The 25317-nt window shown below is 44.4% G+C and overlaps 1 long non-coding RNA gene across 1 annotated transcript in view; it reads left to right on the plus strand.

The window, feature by feature from the left end:
- The window catches only part of LOC308480693, a 90291-nt gene that overhangs the window by 38127 nt on the left and 26847 nt on the right, over positions 1-25317 (plus strand). Inside the window, exon 2 of the long non-coding RNA XR_013988236.1 lies at positions 19432-19510. This is a non-coding gene — a long non-coding RNA (uncharacterized lncRNA). The remainder of the gene's footprint in view (positions 1-19431; positions 19511-25317) is intronic.

Consider the following 25317-nt stretch of genomic DNA (forward strand, 5'->3'; position numbering starts at 1 on the left):
TCAGATGTCTTCTAAAAGTCAGGTAGTTGTTTATTTTCTTGACATCTGATGGGAGGGAATTCCACAGGGCATGCGCCATTACCGAGAAGGCCCTCTGCCTGGTTCCCTGTAACTTCACTTCTCACAGTGAAGGAACTGCCAGAAGGCCTTTGGAGCTGGACCTCAGTGTCCGGGCAGAACGATGGGGGTGGAGATGCTCCTTCAGGTATACAGTGGTACCTCAGGTTAAGAACTTAATTCATTCTAGTGGTCCGTTCTTAACCTGAAACTGTTCTTAACCTGAGGTACCACTTTAGCTAATGGGGCCTCCCGCTGCTGCCGCACGATTTTTGTTCTCATCCTGAAGCAAAGTTCTTAACCCGAGATACTATTTCTGGGTTAGCGGAGTCTGTGACCTGAAGCGTCTGTAACCTGAGGTACCACTGTACTAGATAGGATAGGATGAAGAACTCAAGTCCTGAGCAATTTTAGGCACTCTGGCACTGAACCAATTCTTGTCCCAGTCAGGAAGCCATAAGAACATCTAATTCCACATACACACCCTGAGACCCAGAATGGGTCTGGTGTTTTGGGAAGAAGAGATTTGGCCGTTTATTGCAAAGCTGTCCACGTGAGTAATGTTTGAAAGACTTCTCTCTCTCTCTACTGGCAGCCTGCTGCTATTCCTGGCATTTCCCGTATAAATACACATTCTCTATTCTAGAGAATCTAAGCTTGTACCTCACTGTTCAGAATATTGCTTGTTTTGATATAACACTTCTTCTGACTAGTCCCAGGAAATCTCACAGGAACTCATGAACAGAACCTGTGAACCTCAGACTTCAGCCTTCAATCTTCCTCATGGAAATGGATTTGGAGCCCTGACTAGGTTGCCTTGTTCCTCCATGTACAGTAAAGGTAAAAAGGTAAAGGACCCCTGGACCGTTAAGTCCAGTCAAAGGTGACTATGGGGTTGCAGCGCTCATCTCGCTGTCAGGCCGAGGGAGACGGCATTTGTCCACAGACAGCCTTCCGGGTCATGTGGCCAGCAGGACTAAAGCACTTCTGGCGCAACAGAACACCGTGATGGAAACCAGAGCACATGGAAAAGCCATTTACCTTCTCGCCGCAGTGGTACCTATTTATCTACTTGCACTGACATGCTTTTGAACTGCTTTTTTGAAATCATTTTTATTAGTTTTACAAATACAAAGTACAAATAAGCAAAGTATAGAAAAAATATATTTAAAGAGATTCTCCCTCTACAGCCACACCAACCACTGCAACCTTCCAACAGTTTGAGTTTTGACTTCACCCCCAAAGGCACACTCTTCCATCGTCTCCTGAGACAGATGGGTTTGCGTGGATTACATTTTGCACTTGTGCGATCTTGGGTTAGTTGTACTTTACTGGATCAATAATAATAATAATAATAATAATAATAATAATAATAATATCTTTATTGTCATTGCCCCCTTCGGGGACAACGAAATTACTTGACTGCTCCATAAAAACACTAATTAATCAATACAGTATAATACAGCAAGGGAGATTAGATGACTTTCAAAGTCCGGGCTTCCTATTCAGGGCCAAGATCGCTCTGGAGAAGAAGCTGTTCTTAAGACGGCTCGTTCTTGTCTTCATCGTCCTGTATCTCCGTCCCGACGGCAAGAGCTCGAAGAGACAGTGACCAGGATGCGATGGATCTTTTACTATGTCCAGTGCCTTCCTATGGCACCTTGTGGCATAAATCTGCTCTAAGGTAGAGAGTGGGCAGCCAACAATGCTCTCTGCTGCCTTAACAACCCTGCACAACCCCATCCTGTCCTGGGTAGTACAGCTTCCGTACCACACACATAAGCCATAAGTGAGCACGCTCTCAATGGCACAGTGATAGAAGGCAAGCAGCAGTATAAATAAGCAATTTCATCAGTTTTAAATTTTGTGATAAGCAATTTCATTAGATAACTGACAAGCCAAAGGGTGAGGAACAGCCATGTTATCTATATTTTGTTACCGGTAATTTTATTAAGTCAACTTGTTTCTAAAGTCTGTTGATTTTGTCAGTATAGTCTTAGGTATTTTATAGCACTTTATGCAAGCTGCTTTGAGGGTGTGTGTATGCGTATGTTTACTAAGCAGTCTACACATTTTTATAAATAAAACAAGCTTATGCTGTCATTTAATTCCAAAAGGTGATTTTTAGAATTGGAATTTGACACTTTTGAGGACGAGGCCAGCAACAGCTCTGAGCCCAAGAGCAAAGCCATTTGAGGATGACAGCAGTACAAGAACAAAAAACAAAGGACGTGTATTGCAACATGTTTGTTGGATAAATACATTTCTTTCCCCTTTATATTCTTGCTTCAGAGCTGTACAGCGTTCCCATTAGAACTGCTCAAATCTGGCTTATACTTGCACATTTAGAACCACACATCTGAAAAAAAGCAAAAACAGGCCTCGATAAGGCAGCATTTATGGGTTTAACTAAGGAACTTCATCCTTGTTTCAGTGCCTTATTTAGACCTTCCTCTTTTTCCAGATGTTTTGTGGATTTTGATGGGTTACATGCTGCTGCTTTGCTGCTGATGTCACTGATGTGATTCTTGAGCTTGTTGCTTTGTTAGTGTACTGATAACTAATGTTTTTAACTCTGCATTGTTATTCTAAGTTTGTAAGGCGCTGCCGTAGAGCCCCTGCCTGCGGACAGGATTGTTCTGCAATATTTTCTTAACGCAGTAATAGCGCAACAGTGGTGGATTTATTCTGCAATCCTTCCCCAGTGCTATCCAGACTGGCTGCAGTGGAAGAAGAGGACACAATTAATGTGAGCGTTTGTGTTATAAAAAGTTATGGGGTTACAGGAAGAAGTTACAGGACATGCACTGGTTGCTCACAGCAGTGTGACCTCCCGAAAACCTTTGCAGGCGCAAACAGTAATGAACATGCAATTAAGAAATGATGTCTGGGGGGGGGGCATGCAGATTATTTTTGTATTAAAGGTAAAGGTAAAGGGACCCCTGACCATTAGGTCCAGTCGTGGCCAACTCTGGGGTTGTGGCGCTCATCTCACTTTATTGGCCGAGGGAGCCGGCGTACAGCTTCTGGGTCATGTGGCCAGCATGACTAAGCTGCCTCTGGCAAACCAGAGCAGCGCACGGAAACGCTGTTTACCTTGCCGCCGGAGCGGTACCTATTTATCTACTTGCACTTTGACGTGCTTTCGAACTGCTAGGTTGGCAGGAGCAGGGACCGAGCAACGGGAGCTCACCCCGTCGCGGGGATTCGAACCGCCGACCTTCTGATCAGCAAGTCCTAGGCTCTGTGGTTTAACCCACAGCGCCACCCATGTCCCTTGCAGTCAACCCTGTAACGGGTGCTATTTTTCTAGAAAAAGAGGTGCCGGAGCTCACCAGGAACGCCTCCCTTGTTTTCTTGCAGCTGCGATGGCGCCCATTTGAGAGGACCTGGAACCAAGTTCCAGATGGAAAAAGAAGAAGCTATGCCAGGAACAAGCCCTCTATAGTTAGTGGCTCTGCTCCCTTTCAGCCCAGTTAAGCCCTCCGAAAGCCGCAATCCTCGCAAATTCCGATCCCTGCATTAGTGCTATGATATCATTCCAAGCTAGGCTCGTATGACCTAGTTTCACCTCGCAGATTATTAAAATTAAGCTGATGAGAGCAGCAAAGTGTTCGGCGACTAAATCCAGATTAATTTTTTTACAGTCAGACCCACGCCTCGTTGGCAGGTCACCGTTTTGATCCCTCGCCCGACGGCTGCTGCGGAAGCTCCTTGCTCCGAGGAGATGGGAGAGGTTGTGGCGTGGTGAACCTCACCACCTTCTGGCTCCCAGTGGCGGCCAGCCCTCCATCTTCAGCATAAACAGCTGCTAGTCTTTTCCCTCCAATGAGCTGCATGCTTTTCAAGGGCGCTCAACGTTTTAATGACTTCACGTAAACCACTTTGTGAGGTCACCTTAAAAAAGCAGTATGGAAAGAAGATAAAAGGCCAAGCCAGAGAAGAATGGCAGATCAAGTTGATGGATTATGACGAAATAGCTAAAATGACCGGAAGAATCAGAAATCAGGAAGACCAAAATTGTAATAAGGAATGGGGAAAATTCATAACTTATCTTAAAGACCATTGTAAACAGTTAAAACCGTTAGCAGGATTTTAATATCATTTGTGGTTCAATGGTGAATTTTGGATACAATGGAGAGATGAAAGATTTGGATTATTATAAAAGGCGCAGGAGGAAATGATTAACAATAGGTCCCACAAAAGTGAGGAGGGAAGTCTAAGAGATTCCTTGGAATCTTGTTTTTATGTTGTATGTTGGTTATGTAATTGTAAAACTTTAATCTGCAGTATATGAAAGTGTTCAATAAATTGAAAATACAAGATTTTCAGAGGCATCATGGTAGTGAAATTTGGTGGGCATCCCAGTCGTATGGATCTGTTATCTACTTGCCCTGGCATGCTGTCAAACTGCTAGGTGGGCAGGAGCAGGGACTGAGCAACGGGAGCTCACCCCGTCGCGGGGATTCGAACCGCCGACCTTCTGATCAGCAAGTCCTATGCTCTGTGGTTTAACCCACAGCGCCACCCGCGTCCCACATTCTCTTGGGAGCCCCCCCAAATTTAAAGGAAAAACATCTGGATGCACACTTCCAAAATATAAGATAAAAAACAAATAAAATAAAACCTACAATTATTATTTCATGTTATAGCAAGTTTCTAGAGACTAGATTATGAGTCTTTGTAAACTGTGTTTTGCTATTGCCAAATGCCAATGTGTTTGCATTATTAAGTTTGTTATGAATAAAAAAATCATTTTAAGTTAGAGCTTAATAATCATTTCACAATTAATATACTTCTTCTTAATTGTATTTCACAATTAATATACCGTATTTTTTGCACCATAACACTCACTTTTTTCCTCCTAGAAAGTAAGGGGAAATGTCTGTGCGTGTTATGGAGGGAATGCCTACGGGTGGCATGCCTACGGATTTTCCTCCTCTAAAAACTACGTGTGTGTTATGGTCGGGTGCGTGTTATAGAGCGAAAAATACGGTATTTCTTCTTAATTGTATTTCAGTTCAACAATTACTTTGATAAAATACATATTTTGTTATGTGCAAATGGCTTTAGATACCTATTAAGTCCATAAATTACCATATAGCATATATTCAACACAAAAAAACAGCTACAATTTGTTGTTGACAAAGGACAGCTGGACATAGAAAGGCGCCCCATTACCTTCAGTAACTCGGGGGCCTCATCAAACCTAAATCCGGCCCTGATCAGAATGCTCTGAGGAGAGGTAAATGATTGAGCTAGGATGCAAATTATGACAGGTGTCCCTGGTTAATTCTGGAAAACTTTTCGAATAATTATTGGATTTCATCCTGGTCTGCATGTGCAGCAGAATGTGGAGGACTGTACCACTTTGGACTACAGGGGGGGTGAAGCAATTTTTAGTAGGCGGTATTCAATTAAATAGTTGTGCTAGTGCATGGATTAGTGCTACTAGCACAACAGGACTCGCCACCGCACCCCCAGCAAAACCTGTGCTGACCCCCAAATCTGCTCTGGAGGGTGGAGGGAACCCCCAGAACAAATTTAGGGGCCAGGAGAGAAGAGGAGAGGGGGAGAATGTTCCACTGGGCAAAGAGAGAGATCCTTGTGCTGAAAAGTAACTTTATCTGCAAAATATAATGTTTAAATCATGGATAGGCAAACTATGGCCTGGGGGCCCAATCACCTTCTAAATCTGGCCCGCGGACGGTCCAGGAATCAGTGTGTTTTTACATGAATAGAACGTGTCCTTTTATTTAAAATGCATCTCTGGTGTATTTGTGAGGCATAGGAATTTGTTCATTTTTTTCCCCTTCAAAATATAGTCTGGCCCACCACATGGTCTGAGGGACGGTGGCTTGGCCCCCTGCTGAAAAAGTTTGCTGACCCCTGGTTTAAATTCTACAGGTGGGACCTGCAACAAAAATGTCACACTACAGAGCACAACTATTCAGGTTTCCCGCTCCCCTGCCAACCAGCATTCATCAGCGACTAAGAATGCTCAGCCCTTATTTTGGGATTCCCCATTTAGAAAAAACAACTGTACTTCTCCAAAGCTTGTGGTTCCTTCAAGCAGCTGATACGTAAGTTATATTTGCTGTTGTTTACACGGTGAGTCAGATTGGCATTGACTAGGTGGCTAATTTTCAACAACGAAAACTGCAGTGGGTGGATTGTGTGGTGTTAAGTTGTGGGTGGACATATCAGACGACAGCGATTCTTCAAACAGCTCTTCTTTATTCAGATGCCAGAACAGAACTGAACTGAGGAGCTCAGTCAGCCTGCTTATATAGAGCTCCAGAACAATGTAACTGTTGCAACTTTCTAAAACTATCCAATCACTGAACATCACTTTCAATCCTTCATTTGCATACAAACTATCCAATCACTGAACGTCACTTTCAATCCTACATTTGCATAACTATCTACAGTATCCCCCTGCTGGCCCAGGGTGAGAACTTCAGTACATAACATGTGGTTTTGAGGTTGCTAGTGTAATAATAAAATTTAAGGTCTTATATATATAATAAATGTTCATAAATGTACCAACCTGAAACCATTTTGACTCCTAAACCGACCAAATGTTTTCTCTGCAAGAAGGGAGGGCAGGAATTGGGTAATCACCATTTCAAAGGAATGGGCATACTACCAGGAAAGGCAATCAGATAAGGCATTATCAGATAATCTGGCAGACAGGAAAAACAACAACATTCAAATTTCTGTTGTAGACCACCTTTTCTGTGATGTAGGTATGATGTTTGTGGGGGGTGGTCAGGTTACACCCCTTCTGTGATGTATGTATGATGTATGGAGGGGTGGTCTTGAGCTCCAGGGCAGGGAATTTAAAATGTCTATATAAGGGCAGGCACACCTTGGTTCGGGGTCCTCCTCCTTTCCTGCGTGTGAGGGGAGCACCCTGTTGCAACAGATCAATAAAGATCAGGCTTACTAGCTGCTTTGCTTCTCAATATTCTCTGGTTGGCCTCTGTTATTTTCTCCTACCAATAGGGAAGCTACGTAAGGACTCTATATGAGCACTTGGATACCCCATAAGGGAAAAAGGGCAGATTTTGTTTACAACACTAGCATGGAGGCCATCTTTGGTGCTCATGTCTTTAGCCTTTCTAGAAAGCAAGTTACAATTTTTAATGTGCAGTTAAGCAATTTCTCTTTAAATCATCCCACCTGTTATGTGTTTTTAAGCCAATGAGCGATGTCAGAGCTGTGATTGGTAAAGGCCCTCTCCTGGTTGTTCGGAGACAGCATAAGCTGACATATGCAAACTCTGTGGAAAAAAATAAAATGCATTAATGCAAATATGGGAACAGGAAGAGAGCAGGGCTGAAAGGTCAGCAGAGTCCAGCAACGTAACCCTGGAGAGAAGAGGTTGCCTTTCATTTGCAGATTTGCCCTACCCTCCAGGTACGTTGAGGATCATGGTGCAGTTCTTTATCAGATTACACCTGCAAGAAGCAAAGGACATCCAGAGCAGAAAGAAACCTGCAGAGGAGACATGAATCACGGAGAATTTGAGCAATGTCAGGCTGCTAATGCTTAGCCAATGACAATTGTAGGGATTTGAGTCAAATCTGTTTAAGCCTTCCTTAGTTAGACTAAGCCATCTGGTGGGGGGAGGGGAGGGGGGAGAAGTGGGATATATCACTAAGAGGAAATACTGTATTTTTTGCTCTATAAGACTCACTTTTTCTCTCCTAAAAAGTAAGGGGAAATGTGTGTGCATCTTATGGAGCGAATGCAGGCTGCGCAGCTATCCCAGAAGCCAGAATAGCAAGAGAGATTGCCGCTTTCGCTGTGCAGCGATCCCTCTTGCTGTTCTGGCTTCTGGGATTCAGAATATTTTTTTTTCTTGTTTTCCTCCTCCAAAAACTAGGTGCGTCTTATGGTCTGGTGCGTCTTTTAGAGCGAAAAATATGGTACTGTCTAAAGTAGGAAAGTGGCAAAAATAAATCTCTTTCCTCACATTTGAAGGAATTCTAACTAGATGTAGTAAGTAAATACCATTACAGTAGAATGCTGGGTTTGTGCATGCAACCGGGGGAGGGGGAAATATATATATTTATTTGTTGCATTTATATCCCATTTTTCCCTCCCTTGTGCGTCAGAGCCAAGCTCTATTGAGGGAGATTTGGGGGTGGTGGTGGAGGGTGCCTGGTCATGCTGCCACTCAAAAATGTACCTGGCCCGATCCCCCCCCCCTCTATACCCCTGGCTCCTGCTGTTTGGAGTTTTTTTTCATTTTTGTTTTTACTCTAAGCTTCCTGTTCTCCATGCTGTCCCATTTTCAAATAATCTTTGGTCCTCGCATGCACGGCGGATACCGTTGTTGTAAACAAAAACCTGCCCTTTTCCCCCTTATGGGGTATCCAAGAGCCCATATAGAGTCCTTAGGTAGGTTCCCTATTGGTAGGAGAAAAATAACAGAGGCCAACCAGAGAATATTGAGAAGCAAAGCAGCTAGTAAGCCTGATTTTTATTGATCTGTTGCAACAGGGTCCTCACTCACCACACGCAGGAGGGAGGAGGAACCCAAAGCAAAGGTGTGCCAGCCCTTATACAGTACAGTGGTACCTCTGGTTACGCACTTAATTCGTTCTGGAGGTCCATTCTTAACCTGAAACTGTTCTTAACCTGAAGCACCACTTTAGCTAATGGGGCCTCGCGCCACCGCCGCACGATTTCTGTTCTCATCCTGAAGCAAAGTTCTTAACCTGAGGTACTGTTTCTGGGTTAGCGGAGTCTGTAACCTGAAGCGTATGTAACCAGAGGTACCACTGTATAGACATTTTAATTTCCCTGCCCTGGAGCTCAAGACCACCCCTCCATACATCATACATACATCACAGAAGAGGTGTAACCTAAGACCACCCCCCACATATCTACATCACAGAAAAGGTGGTCTACAACAGAAATTTGAATGTTGTTTTTCCTGTCTGCCAGGTTATCTGTTTAATGGTCACTTGTTTGGATTGCCTGGGGAGCCTGGCCAGTCTTTTGTAATAATAAATACTTAGTTCCTGAGCCAGGTCACAGGCTCACACCCTATTCATATCTTAAATGTGCCCTTAAGACAGGATTTGTGAAGGAAAAGACAATGGGGAGGCTTTTCCATTTTCCTTTGACCTTGCAGAGAAAACATTTGGTCAGTTTGGGAATCAAAAATGGTTTCAGGTCGGTTTTCCTGTGCTGATCTATGTACGTGCTTGGTTGGTATACTTATGAACATTTAACATAGATCTAAGACCTCAAAATTCCTATCACAATATCTACCACCGAAAACATCAGCTCCATGCCTGTATCTGGCTGTGCAAAATGTGTAATGTGATTTCAGCACAGGGTTTGAGTTTCCTCACCCCCACAAGTGCCGTCAGCTGATGCAAAGTAGGTTTGTAGAAAGTTGTGATGTGGTGATATCAGCCTGTGTGTTTTTGTGGCATTAGAGTATCAGGGAACAGAAGATGCTAGATTGATCTTTTCTGCGGCAGCCTCGTGCCTCGCTTTTATTGCCAGGCTCCTTAGTCACCCCCAGTGTTTCTGAGTGCCTTTTCGTGTTCTGTGTTGCTCCCAGCACAAAATAGCGGCCGATGTTTTTGCAAGGATGCCTGGAACCTGTTACTCGCTTCCCTGCCCTCCCACTTTGAGAAGGGACCGTGAATCGCCATTCTGAGGACACATCTCGTCTAGCGAATTATCCCTGAGAGAACAGCTGGTGTCTAGCTGACAGGATGAGTAATGCCGATGACTCATAAGGTTGAGACTGTAGGTCTGCAGCAATTTTTTTAAAAAGCCGTTGGAAAATGAAAAAATGAAGGACTAGGAGGAAAAGAAACAAGTGATGATATTGCACTTCACCCATTTATGAAGCTTCGTTGGTGCTGTAGTGAACAGTGAGGAAGCAGGGGATTAGAAGTAAAGTTATGGTAGGCCAGCGGATATCTGCTGCTACTAAAAGGGTTTGTTCTGTAACTTAAAATGCTTATTTCACAGTTGTCAAACCAAGCAGAGAGCTTCTGTTGTTCAGCAGGAGACAACCAGGGCTGGCCCTGCTTGAGGCAAAATGGCCAGACTGCAGGCATAAGCAAACTCCAGCCCTCCAGATGTTTGGGACTACAATTCCCATCATCCCTAGCTAACAGGACCAGTGGTCAGGGATGGCACCTTAAACCTTGGTTACGGGTGCAACAATGGAATGTCTAGGCGCTTTCTTTTTTTATAACAAGAATAGAAAGCTGAAAATGAATGCACTGCAGCTAAAATATTATGTTCATTTTTCACATGGTCTAGTCCATAGCTGTCAACGTTTCCCTTTTTTTTAAGGGAAATACCCTTATTCCGAATAGGATTTTCACAAGAAAAGGGAAAAGTTGAAAGCTATAGTCTAGTCCTTCCGCTGCCCACCCCCCTAATATTATTAAGAGGGTCCCTTCTCCAGTCTTCAGAGAGTAGCTCGAAGTGGGGAGGCAGAAAAGGGGCCTCTTTTCCTTCTAGCAGTGGCAGTTTTAATCTGAAATTTTCAGCGCAGTACTGCGCCCAGAGCTCAGAAACGGCTCGTGCTAATGAAATTCCGTGTCGCAAAATGTGCCTAGAACAAATGAAACTGATTTGTAAAAATGTTACATGGAAAAAATACAAGAGAGAGACATTGCACAGACTTCTGTAAATCAAGAGAATATTTAATAAAAATACAAAAAAGGGAACTTTGAATACTGGCCTCAGGTGGTCAATGGGGGGGGGGCAGAATGGAGCTCCAAAGACTGTCCCCCCCGATGTTTCCAGACTCCCACAGAGACCCCAACCACTTCTGCCCATTCCCCCTCTATCTATCTGCGCACTGCTATTTTTCTAGAAAAAGAGGTCTGGAACGCACCATGAACACCACCCTTGTTCTCTTAGAATGGCAATGGCACCCAACAGAGAGTTGCCAGAATTAAGTTCCGGCCAGTGCTTTTTTTTCCTGGGGGAATGCAGCGGTACACATACCCCTAAACATTTTGTCAATCTAAGTTTGGCCTCATTGAGGGGCAGTATTTCAATATGAGTAGGAAAATGAGAGTACCCCTAAACATTTTTTTGAGGGGGAAAAGTACTGGTTCTGGCTGAAAAAAACCCTGTATACATGACCTGACATATTCTTCTGACTAATTTCCTTTAAGCTGCTTTTAATCTTGTATTTTTAAACTGCTGTAACCCTCCACCGGACCTTATGGTGAAGGGTGGGTAAGAAATTGAAATAATAAGCATAATAAATAATGGCTTCTCATCAAATGTTACTTCTAGCCAACCTGCTTTTTAAGCGTTCATCCTGAGGTGTTTGCTCAGTTTATGGGGATGGCACGGGCTGTTTACTAAGCAATCAGTCCCTCACACTTTGCAGTGCATTGCATCACCACTTTCTTCATTGCAAAAAGTCTGTTTTTGGGGGGAAGTGGGTTAGTTGTGCAAGAGAGCCGATTCAGTTTTCATTGTGCAACCTGGATTTGTGGGTGGTGATTCAATCCCAGAGAAAAATAGCAATAGTCTGAATGCCCCATTGACCTCACTGCAGCCCTGCTCAGTGATAGAGTGATTGGGCAACCTTATTTTGTTAGGGAGAACGGGTTTTCAATTGCCCAGGATGGCCAGGGGAATGTTGAGAGGTCATTTGTTTGAAAAATGCTTTGATACAGAGCTTCCATTGGAATGCTTGGAATTTCGGCAGTCATCAGATTCTGATGAAGATGTGTGCATATGTAAGTGAATAAACTGGCTATTTTTGAGATAAAGGCAGAAGGTTAGCAAAAAAGGGCTTGGAACATCTTTGGTGCATAATGAGAAAAACGCTATCATATATTCAAGATGATACCTATATGCAAATATATGCTATTATGCCATGTGTAGTCCGTTTTTCATGTCTCTGCAGAGTGTGTCGGGGAGCATAACAACACAAAACTCCTGTTTTCCTATCTTTGTTATGCATTCTTTTTTTTTTTAATGATATTTATTACTTTTTTAACATTTCCAACACAACACTACAAAAAAAAAAAAAAACAAAAAAAAACAACAATGCAAATACAATACAAAAATGCTACATGGACTAACAAAACAAACAAAAACAAGCAAAAACAATTTAAAAACACCTCAAACATTTTCAATATCTTATATTTCATTCACTTATTTCCAGCGACCTCCTCCCACCTCCCTTTTTGTATTCCACTTCTATTATTTGTTTCAGCAATTCCTTTCCATCTTACTCTGTTTTCTGTTCTATAATTATCTTAACACATTCTTGCCATACTTTTCCTTTAATTTTCTATTAATCTATTTATACTTAATTCCTTACGACATTTCTGCTAAAGCCATATAATTTCATCCCAACATTTTTCTAACATTCCTTAATTTTACAATATTTCTCTAAATAGTCTTTAAACTTTTTCCAATCTTCTTCCACCGACTCTTCACCCTGGTCTCGGATCTTGCCAGTCATTTCCGCCAATTCCATCTAATCCATCAACTTCATCTGCCATTGTCCAATGCTTCAGTGTTTTCAAAAAGCAACCATTCTCTCAACCAGCAAAAAGCAGATGGTTCACAACAAAGTTTAAAGGTCTGGCAGGGCAGGTCCACCTCCTTCTTTGACATCCATCAATATCTTAAGTTTTACTCGAGGCTTCCTGTCCTGCCAAACAACTCTAGGAGCATCCCTCTGCCACCTCCTGAAACCCTCCATCCCATCCAAAGCTTGCAATGTTTGAAACAAAAGCAACATCCCCAGCAACACAGCAGCCCTCATCCCCACCACAATAACTCGGCCCAACAGTAACACCTTCTGATTTGTCCATATTTCCAAATCCCCCTTCTCTTCAATCCAACATCCTTCACAGTTATCCTTAAGCAGATTCACATTTTTGGCGGTCATACTACCTCCCAAATATCTCTCTTTCTCAACCAATGTTAGTATCGCCTCCTGAAACTCTGTCAAGCTTTCCTTTTCCAATTCAGATAGGGCTCTGGTCCTCAAATTCATCCGTTCTTCTTTAAGTTCAATCATAACAAATGTCAACTTATGTTCATCAAGTTGTCTTTGTCTGGATGGGACTCTCCTCTCCAGTTGTATTACTTTAGATTCAGCAGCAAGGGTTTTTCCCCTGACTTCATCTGCAGTTTGCCATATCGAAGTAGATTCCTGTGTCAGTTTCTGAGTGGTTTCTGAATTGGTATTCACCTTTTGTCCCAAGTTATTTAAACTTTCTACAGTTGAATCAATTTCAATATTTGCAACATCCAATTTCACATTTATCGCATCTGTTTTCTTGTGGAGTTGTTCCAGCAAATCGTTTATTTTCAATAATGCAGCCACTAAGGCCTCCTCTGTTGACATCCCGTCTGTTTTTTCCTTTCCGTTTGCCATAACACTTAAGAGATTCAAGGTCAATTCCAAAGTCTCACACTTTTTTTATCTTGCAGCTGGAAATTCCCCTAGCCCAGCTCCTATCAAGTAACCAATTTCAAAAGCTTCCACTAGGGGAAAGCGAGTTGTATTTGTATCGGTCAGTATGTCCTCTTTTAAACACAGTTTCAATAATCCAAAGTTAGTTTCAATTTTCCATTACTTTCCTCCTTTTTTAATAAGGTTCAATAAAGTTGTTTCAATTTTCCGTTACTTTTACTCCTTTTTAAGTGCAGACGAAGACAATGGAAACAATGTATCTCTCTTATGCTAGCTGTCACCAAACGTTCTATTCGCTGTCAATGAACCTTCCAAGACACGTCGGTCTTACTGGCAGCCCGTTTCCAGGTTCGGAACGGTGGTATTTTAACTTCCTCACGCACTCCTGCAGGAATACACAATCCAAAGCCTCCCCCCTCTTCTCCTGCTTCCAAGGGGGGTTTAATATTTTTTACTGATGAGAATTTAGTCCTTTACAATAGGCTTTCCAAGACTTTAGCTTGCAGCCTCTTTGCCTCAGTCTTGTTTACAAAAAGGGGAGGTGGACTTCCTGTTTTGAGCCTCCCCCATTTCGGTGCCAAATTAAGATGTTTAAAAATCCAGTTCTTCATTCTACTCACGGGTAGTTGCTTTAAGATCAAATTGTCCACAGGAAAAAGTCAGCACTCTCCGGCAACAGCTATGCAGCTTCGCTCCGTGGAAGAAGCAGTCAATCCGAAGCACCGCGCTGCTCACCCCACATCGCTCCGGATCCCCGAAACCGGGTTTCCCTGCGAGTAGGGGAGGCGCAAAAGGTGCCCGCCGAATCCCACATTCACAGGCTTCACCCGCCTGTGTTTTTTAGTGGGTCTCCGCCTTCGCCGTGGTGGCCAGACCCGAATTTCCACGAGGCAAATTCCTCCCGATCAGAGGAATTCCGCCATTGCCGGTGGCGCCAACCCGGAAGTCCCTTTGTTATGCATTCTTGAGTCATGGGATTGTCTTTTTTGCTTATGCTATAAAACACCATTGATGTCACTGATGATATGAAAGTAAAATATTTATCATCCTGATAGTGTAATAGGGTGACAGAGAGACGTATTCTAGCCTTCAGCAAACCCCCTGTACTGTAGCCCTGATTCAATCTGCACTATACATTTAAGGCAATAACAAACAGTCACAGCACTTTAAATCTAATTCTCCAAAGAATTTTGGAACCGGGTTTGTTAAGGGTGTTGCAGATTGTTTAGATACCCCCTTTCCTTTCAGAGAGCTATAATCTGGAGTTTGCTTCCTAAGCAAAATAAAATTCCTCAAGATTATTTGGGGGTAGCCACGACTGTTTAAAGTGTTATGACACTGCTTTAAATGTACAGTATAGTGCAGACGAGGCCCGTATTAGTGTGCAAAGGAAGGGGAGCTGTAGACCTATTTTCCATGGCTCCCATCTGTTATGGAAATTATGGGGGGGGGGGCACATCTTTAAAGTTGTTAACAGTTACAAATATTATGCCTGAATGTATGCTTTCGACTTGACAGCTCAGGGAATATACCTAGCTTTATGAATCATATAAAATCAACACCTTTGCCAAGTTCCTCCATTCCAACACCATTTTGCCCTTGGAAAAAGGACTCTTTTCCCTGCCACCTCCCCAAGCTTGAAGACATGTATACACTCCAGGAAATGTGATGGGAAGTTTTCCTTCTGCACATTCTTTCCTCACCCACCCTAGAATGTTCAGTTCACATTGAATTCATGAAACATTGTACCCTGACCTGTTCTTAATGCATGGTTGACCACATTTACGGGATGCGATAGTTATGTTCTCTTAAGTCTTGCTATATCAATCACTAGTAATAGTTTAAGTCTTGTTATATCAATCACTAGTAAGGAGGTTTTCACGCCTGTCCAATTCTGTGTTCCCTTTCCCAACCTTTAATCTATTGATGATTAATGCCTATATACAACCCTTGCATTGTATTTGTGTTAACCAATCAGCAACAAGCACATATGTGGCAATGCTGTAATATTCAATAAAAGGGACTCGCCGAGACATGCTCGGTAGATGCCTCCCATATGACACTTGCCATTCGTCTGTCGTTTATTTCAACCCAACAGAAATGCCCAGAGGTGACAATTGCTGGGTTCACTGTTCCCAAGGGAAGCCAGATCTCATCACCAGAGTTGCCTCAGGCTTCAGACATGCAAAGGAAGTTCTCTTGTACTGTACTTTGGGTGTCTATGCTAATCTTATACCTGGGTCTTGCCCTGCCATGTCTACTTATGCTAATCTTGTACCAAGGACTTGTCTGGACATGTTTGCCAAGGTTAAACTGGTGTAACCCCTGTCTACCCCTCCCCTTTGGTGACATGTCAGTGATGTAGCAATGATGTATCAGTGATGCTGTATGAACTGTATTCTGGGATATGGTGGGAAAGTTTTAAAAGTCATTGACTTCCGGGGTGGCGCCATCGGCAATGGCGGACTCCCCCTGAACTGGAGGGACCAGCTCCGCATGAAACGGGTCTTTTCCGCTACGGCGAAGCGGGGACCCTTCTGGAAATCACAGGCGGATGAAGCCTGTGACCGTGGGACTCGGCGGGCACCCTTAGCGCCCCCCCAACCCGCAAAGGAACCCACTAATGGGCTCCGAAGCGAAGAGGGGGAAGTGGCGCGGTTCTGTGAGTCAATTGCTTTTTCTGAGGAGCGAAGCCGCATAGCCGTTGCCGGAGAGCGCTGCCTTTTTCCTGGGACAATTTGGCATCTAAAATAACCACCCGTGAGTACTGGAACATTGAACATTTGGACTTTAAATAAGAACTGGCGAAAAAGAAAGGAATTTGGACTTAAAAATTTACCTTAATTTGGTACTGAAACGGGAAGGTCTAAACAGGAAGTCAGCCTTCCGTTTCCTTGTAGCCAGAATAAAGCAAAGACAACGTAAACTAGAGCTTTAAAAATCACTTTCAAAGGATTGGCTTTCATCGTTTAAAATCGCTGAACCCCCCTTCGGCAGCAGGAGAAGAAGGGGGATCTTTTTTGGGCTGTTTAAACCTGCAGAAGTGAGTTTAAAGCAAAGTAATTTTCCACCGTCCTGATCCTGGAGCGGGGTGTCAGAATTGACGTTTGAAGCTCAATGACCAGAAACAAATGTCTTTGACAGATAGTTAAAAGAAGAGAAACATAGTGATTCCATTGTTTCCTTTCACATTTTAAAAAGAACAAATATGGACAAAATACCTTAAAAAAGAAACTTTGTTGCTATTGTTTTTAAAAGAAAGAACAACCAGAAGATTTCCCCCTAGAGGGGGACTGTGAAATTGTAACTAATTCCTGGGAGCTTGCAGCTGTCACAGATTACAACTGTGGGAAAGGATTTGTGACCTTGCAGGACAATGTCTTCAGAAGCACTGTTGGGTGCTCTCTGCAAAATAAATGCCCTATTGGATCAGTTAAGCCAGAAGACGGATTTGATGACTAATGCGGCCAGAACCTTTGAACAGATAGTGGGAAATTATATGGAGCCCACCCAGGAGCTAAAACAGGAGTGTGCCATGACAGAACAGTTGAGAGAAGAGGATGCTGCTGAATCTTGGGCGCCAGAGACGGAGGGAGCTGCGGCCCAGCAGGAACATAAATTTTTGGATTTGATAAATGAACTTGGAAAAAACCAGACTTGGAAAGATAAAGTTTGGTTTGGTTTGGAAATGGGGGGTTGGACAGACCCCCCTATACAGGGAGATTTGGACTTTTCGAGTCTGGCAATGGGCCGTCAGATGTTTGGAGCTGTGGGGGCTCTCAATTTTGGAGGGAATCTGAAACATGTTTTTAAATACCACATGGAGTCTAGTCTGGACTATGGAAAAGGGGCTGATTTGTTGAAAAGGGTCAAAAACATTACCAAGCTGGAGTTCCCACGAATGAAAGGAAAATATGAAGAAGAGCTGCGGAAGGGACTTGGAAGAGACTTGAGGGCTTCGGATATAAGATCACCAGGTTAATGTGCTAGATTAATAAGATAAAAAGGACTGACAAAACCCGGGACCAGGAGGAAGGGACGCTGGATGAAGATTGGATTGTTTATTTCTTTTTTTTTATCATTAGGATTGTTCTATAAAATTGATGAATGCTAGAAAAATGTTGAAATGAAATTACTTGGCTCTTGTAAAAATGTCTAAAGAATTTGGTAAGACTGTTATGGCTAGGAGAAGTTGGTAAAAATAAGATTTAAGTTTTAAACTTTAAGGTTTTCTATAAGATAAGATGAAAATAGATTAAGGTAATGTAATGACAGAATACTATGAATTATGGAAAGCATTTGCTGCGATTATTATTAATCAGGATACAAGAAAAGGGAGGAGGAGGAGGTCAAAGAAAGAAGGTATTGAAAGTGGAGAATTTGAGAATGATGGTTTTATTTTATTTTTTTCTGTCTTGTCTTTTTTTTGTGTAATTTAAAAAAAATTCCCCCCCCCCAATAAATATTATTTTTTTTTAAAAAAAGTCATTGTCACCCCATCCTCGGGGTTCAAAATTCCTCTTTGAACCTGTTGCACAATAAACTTTGGTCTACAGCTATTTGCTCCGGTTGGTGGCTGGACTCCTTCCTTTATTCTGCCCGACGAGCTGGGTGACTGAGCAGCCTCACACCTAGATTTTTCCGTAACACATCTGATACACCTTTTTGCTCTTTGTGTTTCGGTAGATGTACCATGCTCCACGTGGAGGGTTTATGGCCTGTCTCTATGTGCCTGGGTGGGACAGTGGACGTGCAGAAAGCCACTAAAACACAAAAAAAATGTTGACAAATATCCACTGTTAAAAAACGAGCTGCATATGATGTCCCTTTCCCGCCATTTTATTTGGAAAAATACTTGGAAAGCTCTTGCAAAAAGAAAGCCAATGCCACTGGTGGCAGACTCCCAGGAAGGAGAAGGCTGCAGTTAAATGCATGTTAATGTTATAAGGTAAAGGGACTCCTGACCATTAGGTCCAGTCGTGGCCGACTCTGGGGTTGTGGCGCTCATCTCACTTTATTGGCCGAGGGAGCCGGCGTACAGCTTCCGGGTCATGTGGCCAACATGACTTAGCCGCTTCTGGCGAACCAGTGCAGCGCACAGAAACATCCTTTACCTTCCCGCCGGAGCAGTACCTATTTATCTACTTGCACTTTGACGTGCTTTCGAACTGCTAGGTTGGCAGGAGCTGGGACTGAGCAACGGGAGCTCACCCCGTCACAGGGATTCAAACCGCCAACCTTCTGATCGGCAAGTCCTAGGCTCTGTGGTTTAACCCACAGCACCACCCGCGTCCCTTACTGTTAATGTTATGGGCATGGGCAAATTCCCAAGAAGCCGGTTGCTGAGCTGGTACAAATATGAAGTATGCACTGGGCAGGATTCCTGAGGACCATGTGGTTTCTATGTCTATTATCTCAACCATTGATTGGGCCCCCAAGTCTGGGTGGGGTTTACTCTTAGGAGTAAACATGCCTAGGATAAGACTGGACACCAACAGCATTTACGCTCAGAGAGACCTGGGTTACTCACCTCACCTAGAGTGGCTGGGGCAACCCACTGGGTGGGGTACAAATAATAAAATTATTGTTATTATTACTCCTAAAGAGTGCCACCCACTGCTTTGTTCTCGAGTGCATGTTTGCTGTACTTAACAAAGGGGGTAATCTTATTTGCCTTCTTTGCTGAAATTACATAACCACCCTTATCCAAGAGCATGTCTCCTTGACTTTTTTATGATACCTTAGTCCTAGAGGGCATAATGTCCTAGCCATAATCACTACCTTTGTCTGCTCTTCTTAGTCCGCCAAATGTAATAATGCCCACAAATAATTATGTCACCACATGACTTCTGGTCTCCTCGTTATTTATATAATATTTTTGTATTTTATAATACAATTGTATTATTACATAATACAATCTTCTGTTGCAGATGCTGCTTTCACCTGAATACTGAATTCCGTGCTTCACAAGTCAGTATCAGATTGGATTGCAGAAAGCTTTGCCCTCAGGTACTTCTAACCGTTTGCGATGAAGACTAGCCTGAGAGACCAATGTAGGAAACACTCACCCCTCAGTGAGCAAGGTTATATAGGAATTTGGGACACTCTGGTCCAAAGGAATGACACTGCAGTAGTGTCAGCACATGGGATGCGGGTGGCTCTGTGGGTTAAACTACAGAGCCTAGGACTTGCTCATCAGAAGGTCGGCGGTTCGAATCCCCGCAATGGGGTGAGCTCCCATTTCTCGGTCCCTGCTCCTGCCAACCTAGCAGTTCAAAAGCACGTCAAAGTCCAAGTAGATAAATAGGTACCGCTCCAGCGGGAAGGTAAACGGCATTTCCTTGCGCTGCTCTGGTTTGCCAGAAGCGGCTTAGTCATGCTGGCCACATGACCCGGAAGCTGTACGCCAGCTCCCTCGGCCAATAAAGCGAGATGAGCGCCACAACCCCAGAGTCGGTCACGACTGGACCTAATGGTCAGGGTCCCTTTACCTTTACCTTTAGTGTCAGCCCAGCACTTCATGACCTTAAAAAGTGGCTTCTTTCGGTTAGAAATATTGAAGCATTGCCGCATTAAAGTGCTACTGGTAAGTTGGCAGGGTTCTTCAGCCTAACTCACCTCTTCCAGCATTTGGGCTTATCCATATTTCCTCTTGTACCACTGCTTTCCCCCAGGGAAAACTGCTCTTTAGCGCTCATTCAGAGCAAATGGCAATTCAGGTTTCCCACAGATTGCTGTTTGCATCAATCCAGAGGCAAAGACAATGTTTCCCCTGGGAAAGAAGGAGAGCAAGGGGAAGACCGCCCAGCGCTGAGATATGGGAATGATAATTTGATAATATGTGCTTAGGACGCGATTTTGCATTTTGGCTTCAACCACCTGCTCAGCCTCCACATCTGGTTTCAGAGTGGCAGGGGACAGAGGAAAAAATGCAAAATACATCACGGCACCATCTCTCGTCTGAGACGGTGCATGTTCAGAATAATGTTCTGCCATTAACTGCCACCGGCGATGCTCCGTTCCTTTTAACGCTAAGCACTGTTTCCAAGTTGCAGGACCTATTTGCTGCACTTCACGTGAACAACTGGCTGATTAAACGAATTGTATGGAAATTACTGTATTCCAGCCAGTTAGGGGCACCATGATATGGCGCTGCTGGAGCTGACTTGTGGTGAATTGCAACGCTTTGCCTCATTAGCATACGAGCCCTGCCTCTCCTGAGTTTTATTGCAGCGTTTGCTCCCTGAACCACAACGGTGACTTCTCTTTGATTGCTTGGCTAAGTATTAAACCCATCGGGCAACATAAACACAGGTTTCATATCTGCGCATTACTGCTTCGCCATTAGATTTCCATTACCCTTGAGACGCAAGGATATCTGGAAGAGCGGCAGTCATGTTTGAAATACGTATTTGTTAATGCTGGTGCAGCCCCATTACAGATAAACTGATGTGATCAAATTGCAGGGTGGTTCCCCCCCCCCCCCCGCCGCCTGTCCTATGTAATACTTTAACAAAAAGAAAGAACCGGGCTTTGAAAGCCAGGTGGATCCGAGTTCTAAAATACAGGCAAGAACTGTAGGGTGCCTCCTGACTGTCAAGACGTGGTTGGGCAGGGAATGCCCAGAGTGAGGAATTAAGTCTTTCCGTTCCTTTTGAAATCATTTTTTATTTGATTTTACAAGTATAAAATTATAACAATCCCAATGCGTATCCATATATAGAGATTACTCTGAATCTTGAGACTTGCCCCCCCTCCATGGGTCCTGTTGTCAACATTTACAACTGCATATTATTCCATAATCTGTATTTTATATCAATCCATATGGTATTTGTTACATTACAGGTGAGATTAAAATCCTGCTAATGTTTCCATCTGCTTGCAGTGGTCTCCTAAATAACTTACAATTTTTTCCTATCCTTTTAAAAAGTTTTTGTCCTCTTAGTTCCTGAGTTTTCCAGTCATCTTTGCCATTTTGGTGTAGTCCATCAGCTTAGCTTGCCATTCTTCTCTGGTAGGGACTCTTTCTTCTTCCCATCCCTGGGCTAGTAGCATCCGTGCGGCTATCGTCGCGTACGTAACAAGTCTCTTTTGATCCTTCGGAACGTCTGAATCTATAATTCCTAATAGAAAAGCTTCTGTTTTTTTAACAAAAGTTATTTTAAACACTTTCTTCATTTCATTATATATCATCTCCCAGAAAGCTTTTATTACCTTACATGACCACCACATGTGATAAAAGGTACCTTCGTTTTCTTTACATTTCCAGCAGGTCTTGGTACTTGTTCTATACATTTTTGCTAATTTACTAGGAGTCAAATACCACCGGTACATCATTTTCATACAATTTGCTTTCAGCGTGCAAATTTCAAATCTGTTTTCATAACCTTTCCCGGTCTGCCATCTGAGTATTATGTCCCAGATCCTTTGCCCAGTGTATCATTACAGATTTGACCTGTTCATCTTTTGTATGCCAGGAATTCACTCTTGATTGTCAAAGGCACGCTTACAAGTTAGGAAAAGGCATGCCCATCATTTCCACATCTTTCAACTACTCTTGTGTGGGCATCTAATGAGGCCGTCTCTGCATCCGAGAGGCCCCTGACCTCAACTTTTATATCTCCCCCACCTGAGTTGTAGGTGAGGACTATGCCCACATGTACCCCTGCTTCTGCTCCCCCTGCTTCAGTCCTCTCCTGGTCCTGGGAGACAGTGGAGCAGGGGAGGTTTTGGCTGGAGGAAGAGGCAGGGAAGCCCTTGATTTCACACCAGTCTGACCCATCTCTCCCTCCTCTTACACCTTTTCTTCTCCTGCCTCTGCCTCTCATCTCCTGGCTGTGACAGGCTCCCCCAGACAGCGGCGTAGCGTGGGTTGTCAGCACCCGGGGCAAGGCAAGTAATTTGCGCCCCCTAACCCGGGGCAAGGCAAGTAATTTGCGCCCCCTAACCTGGGGGAAGGCAAGTAATTTGCCCCCCCTAACCCCTAACCTGCCGCCGCTGCCAGCTTCTTCTTGCTGCTGCCTGGGCTGGTCTGGTGTGGTTCTCTCCCGCGCTCAGCGCTGCGCTAGGCGGCCACTGCACTGTCCCTCCCCAAGATAGTCCCTCGCTCTCTCTCCGCACCGCACGCCTGGCACCCACCCCCTCCACAGTGGGCGGCGACCCAGCGGCTCGGATCGGATTCGCACAGCCAGCACTGCAGTGAGAGAGAGTGAGTGAGCCAGGTAGGGGCAGAGAGCTGCGAGTGCGAGCGCCCCCCCAGATGTTGCGCCCGGTGCGGCCGGCCCCCCTGCACCCCCCACGCTACGCCACTGCCCCCAGGTGACGGATCCCTTCTTCCAAGTCAGTCTCCAACCCTCCCCCCCTCCCGATGCTCACTCCTCAGTAACCAGCCACTACTCCTCCGTGTCCAGCCAGTCCCTGGCACTAATCTTATGCCTCTGAATATGGTTGCTGCAGAACCCAAGAAGAGCCGCTTGGTTCATTGCTAGCCCCTTCTGCAGGGTGCTGCTAGGTATTTAAAGGACTCAGAACAAAGGCCCATGGTGCAAGTTTGCATCTACCTACCTACCTAATTGGGACGCAGGTGGTCTAAACCACAGAGCCTAGGGCTTGCCGATCGGAAGGTTGGCGGTTCGAATCCCCGCAACGGGGTGAGCTCCCATTACTCAGTCCCTGCCCCTGCCAACCTAGCAGTTTGAAAGCACGTCAAAGTGCAAGTAGATAAATAGGTACCACTCCGGCGGGAAGGTTAACGGCGTTTCCGTGCGCTGCTGTGGTTCGCCAGAAGCGGCTTAGTCATGCTGGCCACATGACCCGGTAGCTGTACGCCGGCTCCCTTGGCCAATAAAGCGAGATGAGCACCGCAACCCCAGAGTCGGCCACGACTGGACCTAATGGTCAGGGGTCCCTTTACCTTTTTACCTACCTAATTAAGATCTTTCACCTCACCAGTACTGTGCTTTTCAATGTGCCCAGCTACCCACTAAGCCAAGGGTGGGGAAGCTCAGAGTAGGGGGCTAAAGTGGCCCTCCAGACCCCTTGGGACCCTCCCCACAGCGCACCCTCTCCCCAACTACAGTGGTACCTCGAGTTAAGTACTTAATTCGTTCCGGAGGTCCGTACTTAACCTGAAACTGTTCTTAACCTGAAGCACCACTTTAGCTAATGGGGTCTCCTGCTGCTGCCGCGCCGCCGGAGCACGATTTCTGTTCTCATCCTGAAGCAAAGTTCTTAATCTGAAGCACTATTTCTGGGTTAGCGGAGTCTGTAACCTGAAGCGTATATAACCTGAAGCGTATGTAAGCCGAGGTACCACTGTATATCCCTTTTCCCCAGGAAGTGCCTTTCACTGACTCTGCATTGCACCATCCTTGAGTGTTTTCGTTTAGCTAGGATGTGTCCTTGATAACGCCTCTTGCTTGCCCAGATAGAGGACAGAGGGGCAGGCATAGGGGTGTGGGTGGGTGCACATGTGTTTAGCCTTCTCGGCCTCGCTATAGCTTCTGGAAGTGGCGCTCCTTCGTCCGGCAGTGCGCTTCCCGATGCACTGTGCCTGCTCCCAGGTATACGGCAGCAGCAGAGGTTGGTCACAATGGCGGTGGAGCCTATGGTAGGCTGTCCCAGAGGAGGAGAAAGAGGTAAAGAGGCAAAAGCAGGACATAATAGTAATAATAGTAAAAAATATATATTTTTACCCCGCCCTTCCCGGTTTAAAAACCGGGCTCAGGGTGGCTAACAGCAAATACAAAACATTGATTAAAATGCGACTTAAAAACACCATAAAACATCATGGACATCAAACAAAAACTGGGGCTGTCAATCCTGTTTAATTCAGGGCAGTTGAGTGGTGTGTCACAAGAAACTGGGTATATAAATAGAGAGAGTGGCTGGGGAAACCCAGCCAGATGGGCGGGATATAAATGTGTGTATGTTTGTTAAATTTTCTGTTTTAAAATACTCATTTTACACCTATAAGATATCAATGAGTTCCCTTCTTCTCTTTCCATGGTTCATTTTACATAAATTCCTGCATATTTTACATGAACTATACCCTTCAGTATTCCATTATTGCATCTATCATAACTTGCTTACACTGCTTAATTTATCTTAATGCTGCCAGCATTTTCAGATTTTTGGCCAAGTTTCCTCCATCCGCCACATCTATCTGTGGATCTTAAAGTACGGGTGCGGGGGCTTCCGGGACGCCGCGGCCACGGGAAGGAGCGCGAGGCACCTCGTCTGAGGAGCCTCGAACAGCGTGGGGGTCTTAGAGGGGTCACGAAGGCTCCGTGAACCCCTAAACCACAGGTGGAATATCCTGTTGGCCATAATACCCAGCAAGGCTGCGTGTGCTCGCCTGTGTTGCCGGTGTTTAACAAGGCTGGAGCCGCAGCGAGAAGGGGAAATATCAGACTCCATGCTGTGAAGCCTCAGGCTCCGAGTGAAAGCGGCGGACCTCCGACAACAGAGGAAAAGCTGGGAAATAGTTCTAAAGCTTTGATGAAAGCAGAGGAGGGAGAACACTGGAAAACAATCAAAGTAAAAGCAAAAGGAATGTTGAATGAAGTACCCAGCGGAGAAGTAATTAAAGACAAAAGAAGGAGGAATTCACTACTGGCGGTAAGAATGATAAAGGAGTAAAGCGAAAAGCTGGCAGACGTGAATGAAAGAGCAAGAAAGTAACCGCTAGCGAGGGGAAGGAATATCCTCGGTAATAAAGTACATTTTACAAAGTACAAAGTACAAAGAGTTGGAAGCAAGGTAATACTGAGTTTTCTTTTTTTCTGATTGAGAGACTCTTTATCGGGTTTGAGAGG

The sequence above is a fragment of the Podarcis pityusensis genome (genome assembly GCF_964106645.2).
Source record: "Podarcis pityusensis genome assembly, chromosome: 6".
In the NCBI taxonomy this organism is placed as follows: domain Eukaryota; kingdom Metazoa; phylum Chordata; class Lepidosauria; order Squamata; family Lacertidae; genus Podarcis; species Podarcis pityusensis.